Source organism: Bison bison, unplaced genomic scaffold (genome assembly GCF_000754665.1).
Source record: "Bison bison bison isolate TAMUID 2011002044 unplaced genomic scaffold, Bison_UMD1.0 scf7180017864254, whole genome shotgun sequence".
NCBI classification, from domain to species: Eukaryota; Metazoa; Chordata; class Mammalia; order Artiodactyla; family Bovidae; genus Bison; species Bison bison.
In genome coordinates this window covers 7,555,480-7,561,544 of record NW_011494826.1, presented here as the reverse complement: position 1 = coordinate 7,561,544, position 6,065 = coordinate 7,555,480, and positions in this window count along the sequence as shown.

The following is a 6,065-nucleotide window of genomic DNA, read 5'->3' as shown; positions in this document are numbered from 1 at the left end:
TGACAACAGGAAAAACCATAGCCTTGACTAGACGGACCTTTGTTGGTAAAGTAATGTCTCTGCTTTTGAATATGCTATCTAGGTTGCTCATAACTTTCCTTCCAAGGAGTAAGCGTCTTTGAATTTCATGGCTGCAGTCACCATCTGCAGTGATTTTGGAGCCCCCAAAAATAAAGTCTGACACTGTTTCCACTGTTTCCCCATCTATTTCCCATGAAGTGGTGGGACCGGATGCCATGATCTTCGTTTTCTGAATGTTGAGCTTTAAGCCAACTTTTTCACTCTCCACTTTCACTTTCATCAAGAGGCTTTTGAGTTCCTCTTCACTTTCTGCCATAAGGGTGGTGTCATCTGCATATCTGAGGTTATTTATATTTCTCCTGGCAATCTTGATTCCAACTTGTGTTTCTCCCAGTCCAGCGTTTCTCATGATGTACTCTGCATATAAGTTAAATAAACAGGGTGACAATATACAGCCTTGACGTACTCCTTTTCCTATTTGGCACCAGTCTGTTGTTCCATGTCCAGTTCTAACTGTTGCTTCCTGACCTGCATACAAATTTCTCAAGAGGCAGATCAGGTGGTCTGGTATTCCCATCTCTTTCAGAATTTTCCACAGTTTATTGTGATCTACACAGTCCCTGGAGAAGGGAATGGCAACCCACTCCAGTATTGTTGCCTAGAGAATCCCGTGGACAGTGGAGCCTGGAGAGCTACAGTCCATGAAATCGCAAAAAGTCGGACATGACTGAGTGACTAACACTTTCAGGCTGATCAGGGGGAAAAAAAGGAAATACAAATTACCAGTATCAAATTACCAGAATAAGGAAAAAAAGGAAATACAAATTACCAGAATGAGAGATGACATTTCCATACATTCTGCAGCTTCTAAAAGAAGAATAAGGAAATATTAACAACTTTATGCCAATAAGGGCTTCCCTCATAGCTCAGTTGGTAAAGAATCTGCCTGCAATGCAGGAGACCCTGGTTCGATTCCGGGGTCGGGAAGATCCATTGGCGAAGGGATGGGCTACGCACTCCAGTATTCTTGGGCTGCCCTTGTGGCTCAGCTGGTAAAGAATCCACTCACAATGCAGGAGACCTGGGTTCGATCCCTGGGTTGGGAAGATCCCCTGGAGAAGGGAAACGCTACCCACTCCAGTATTCTAGCCTGGAGAATTCCATGGACTGCAGAGTCTGGGGTCACAAAGAGTCATACACGACTAAGCAATTTTCACTTCCATGTGCCAATAAACTCAACAACTTAGATGAAAGTGACAAATTCCTTGGAAAACATAAACTATCAATCCTCACTCAAGAAGAAATAATAATCTAAATAGTACTATCTTTTAAGGAAATTGAAGTTGTAATGTAAAACCTCATTGTGGGATTTCCCTGGTGGTCCAGTGGTTAAGAATCCACCTGCCAATGCAGGGGACATAGGTTTGATCCCTGGTCTGGGAGGATCCCACATGCCGAGGGGCAACCAGACCCATGGTGTCCCAACTACTGAAGCCCATGCACCTAGAGCCTGTGCTAAACAACAGAGGCTACTGCAATGAGAAGCCTTGCGCACCACAACTGGAGAGTAGCCGCGCCCCCACCGCCCACAGCAACTAGAGAAAGCCCGCACACAGCAAAGACCCAGCAAGCCAGAAATATAAAAACAACAACAATAAAACCTTTCCATTATGGTACCGCCACTTTGGAAAACAGCCTGGCAATTTCTTCAAAGGTTAAACTGGAGTCACTATATGATCCAATAATCCTACTCCTTGGGTATATACTCAAGAAAAATGAAAACATGTTAACACAAACACTTGTACACAAATGTTCATAGCAGCATTATTCATGATAGCCAAAATGTGGAAACAATCCAGATTCATCAACTGATAAATAGATAAATAAAATACGGTATATGCATACCATAAAATATTCAGACCTAAAAAGGAATGAAATATTGACATATGCTATAACATAGATAAACCTTGAAAACATGCCAAATCAAAGAAGCCAGTCACAAAAGACCATATTGAGTATGATTCCATTTATACGAAATGTCCAGAATTAGCAAAACCATAGAAGTAGATAGGTGATTGCCAGGGCCTGAGGATAGTGGGGAAAATTAGGGTGACTCCTAGTAGGTACAGAGTTTCTCTTTGGGGGAATGAAAATGTTATGGAATTTTGATTGTGGTAATGGACGCACAACTCCATAAATACAGTAAAATCCACAGAATTATATCTTCTAAAAGGGTTAACTTTATGCTCTATGAATTATATCTTAGTAAAGCTATTATTTATATATATCAATCTATATAATTCACCATATTAAGGACTATAAAAGAAAAAGTCTAAATTGTATCCATAGATGCAGAAAATCACCTGGCAAAATCCAACATCGATTCTTGGTTAAAAGGGAAAAAAAAAAAACCTCCTAGTAGACTAGGAATAGAAGGGAACTCCCTCAATCTGTTTTAGGGCATGTACAGATAACATCGTACTAAATGATAAGAGACTGAAGGTTTTCCCTCTAAAATCAGGAATAAGGGAAGGATGTCTGCTTTCACCACTTCTATTTAACACTGTTCTAGTTCAAGCCAGTATAATAAGGCAAGAAAAAGAAACAAAACACAATCAGATTGAAAAGGAAGTAGTAAAACTGTCTATTCAGGGGACATGGTTGTCAATGAAGAAAATCCTATGGAGTCTACAAAAAGAGCTTCTAAAGTAATAATTGAGTTAGCATGACTGCTGGATACAAGTTCAATATATAAAAAATCAACTGAATTTCATTATATTAGCAAACAATTGAAAATTGAAATAAAAAACATACCATTTTGGAACTTTTCTGGCAGTCCAGTGCTAGGACCCAGCACCTTCGTTGCCATATGCCTGAATTCAGTCCCTGGTCAGGGAATTAAGATCCTGCTGCTGCGGCTGCTGCTGCTAAGTCGCCTCAGTCGTGTCCGACTCTGTGTGACCGCATAGAGGGCAGCCCACCAGGCTCCCCCGTCCCTGGGATTCTCCAGGCAAGAACACTGGAGCAGGTTGCCATTTCCTTCTCCTGCAGCATGGCAAAAAAAAAAAAAAAAAAAAAAAAAAATCATACCATTTACTCTAGTTCCAAAAATGTCAAATATACAGCAATGAAAGTGACAGAAGAAGTCCAAGTCCTGCACACCGAAAACGATCAGTACAAAACAGCTAAGAAAAATTAAAGGAGACCTCAACAAATGAGTAGATACTCTATGGTCCAGAAGACAGTATTGTTAAGATGTCAGTTCTTCTTGAATTTACATATAAAGCTATTCTACTCAAAGCCCCAGCAGGGTTTTGTGTAAAAATTGACAAACTTATTCTAAATTTTATTTGAAAATGAAGAAGACCTAGAATAGCTAAATGACTTTGGAAAAGACACAGTAATCAAGACAGTCTAGTGTTGGCATGAAGATAGATCACTGGGGGGGACACAGAGTGTGGAAATGGACCTCACATATACGGTAAATTGATATTTCAACAAACATGTAAAGTGATTTAGTAGAGAAAGGACTATCCTAACAGTCCTAGAATCCTGGCTACCAGGGAGGATGAAAACTACGCTGATTTATGTCTCGCACCATATACAAAAGTTAGCTTAACATTTGCAGACTTAAACGTAAAACTGTAAAACCTCTAGAAGAAAGTATAGGAGAAAATCTTTGTGACCTTGGATTAGAATACCAAAAGCATGATCCCTAAAATAAAAAAACTAATAAATTGGATTTCTTTAAGAATTTTAAAGTCTCAAAACTCAAAAATAAGAAAACAAAAACCCCAATGAAACAGTGCAAATACCAAGTCTCCTGTACATGTGTTACCGTACTTTCATGATTTAAAAAAGAAAAAAAAAAGAGAATTAAAAAATAAACAAATTTTTAAATTGAGCAAATAATCTGAACAGATAATTCATCAAAAAGATACATGGATGGCAAAAAAAAAAAAGCATACTTTAAAACACTTGACATCATTAGTCATTAGGGAAATCAAAATTAAAAATCACAAAGAGATACCACTCTTTGTGGTATCTAATTTTGGATATTAGAATATCCAAAATTAAAAAGACTGATCATACCAACTGTTGTCAATGATGTGGATCAACTGGACCTCTCATATGCTACTGAGGAGAATGCAAAATGTACAAACACTTGGAAAATAATTTGGCAGTTTCTTTAAAAAAATTAATCTTTACCTACCTTATGATCTATTCATTCTACTCCCAGGAGAAATTTAAGTATGTGCCCATACAAAGACTTATAAACAAATGTTCACAGAAGCTTTATTTCTAATATTTTAAAACCAGAAACAACCCAAATGTCCATCAGGAGGTGAACACATAAACAAATTGTGGTATATCTACTTAGCATTTGATAAATTCAACAGAGGAGAATTACTGAGCAACTGATACACTCAAGAGCCTGGATGAAACTCAAAATGATGCTGAGTGAAAGAACCCAAAAGAATAGTACACACTATATGATTTTAGTTATATACAGTTCTAAGGAATGGAATGAAACTAAGCCATGCCAGTGGGGCAACCCAAGATGGGCAGGTCATGGTGGAAAGGTCTGACAGAATGTGGTCCACTGGAGAAGGGAATGGCAAACCACTTCAGTATTCTTGCCTTGAGAACCCCACGCATAGTATGAAAAGGCAAAATGATAGGATACTGAAAGAGGAACTCCCCAGGTGAGTAGGTGCCCAATACGCTACTGTAGATCAGGGGAGAAATAACTCCAGAAAGAATGAAGGGATGGAGCCAAAGCAAAAAGAATACCCAGCTGTGGATGTGACTGGTGATAGAAGCAAGGTCCGATGCTGTAAAGAGCAATATTGTAGGAACCTGGAATGTCAGGTCCATGAATCAAGGCAAATTGGAAGTGGTCAAACAAGAGATGGCAAGAGTGAATGTTGACATTCTAGGAATCAGCAAACTGAAATGGACTGGAATGGGTGAATTTAACTCAGATGACCATTATATCTACTACTGCAGGCAGGAATCCCTCAGAAGAAATGGAGTAGCCATCATGGTCAACAAAAGAGTCCAAAATGCAGTCCTTGGATGCAATCTCAAAAATGACAGAATGATCTCTGTAAACCATTCAATATCACAGTAATCCAAGTCTATGCCCCAACCAGTAATGCTGAAGAAGCTGAATCTGAACGGTTCTATGAAGACCTACAAGACCTTTTAGAACTAACACCCAAAAAAGATGTCCTTTTCATTATAGGGGACTGGAATGCAAAAGTAGGAAGTCAAGAAACACCTGGAGTAACAGGCAAATTTGGCCTTGGAATACGGAATGAAGCAGGGCAAAGGCTAATAGAGTTTTGCCAAGAAAATGCACTGGTCATAACAAACACCCTCTTCCAACAACACAAGAGAAGACTCTATACATGGACATCACCAGATGGTCAACACCAAAATCAGTTTGATTATATTCTTTGCAGCCAAAGATGGAGAAGCTCTATACAGTCAGCAAAAACAAGACCAGGAGCTGACTGTGGCTCAGACCATGAACTCCTTATTGCCAAATTCAGACTGAAATTGAAGAAAGTAGGGAAAATCACTAGACCATTCAGGTATGACCTACATCAAATCCCTTATGATTATACAGTGGAAGTGAGAAATAGATTTAAGGGCCTAGATCTGATAGATAGAGTGCCTGATGAACTATGGAATGAGGTTCGTGACACTGTACAGGAGACAGGGATCAAGACCATCCCCATGGAAAAGAAATGCAAAAAAGAAAAATGGCTGTCTGGGGAGGCCTTACAAATAGCTGTTAAAAGAAGAGAAGCAAAAAGCAAAGGAGAAAAGGAAAGATAAAAGCATCTGAATGCAGAGTTCCAAAGAATAGCAAGAAGAGATAAGAAAGCCTTCTTCAGTGATCAATGCAAAGAAATAGAGGAAAACAACAGAATGGGAAAGACTAGAGATCTCTTCAAGAAAATTTGAGATACCAAGGGAACATCTCATGCAAAGATGGGCTCGATAAAGGACAGAAATGGTATGGACCTAACAGA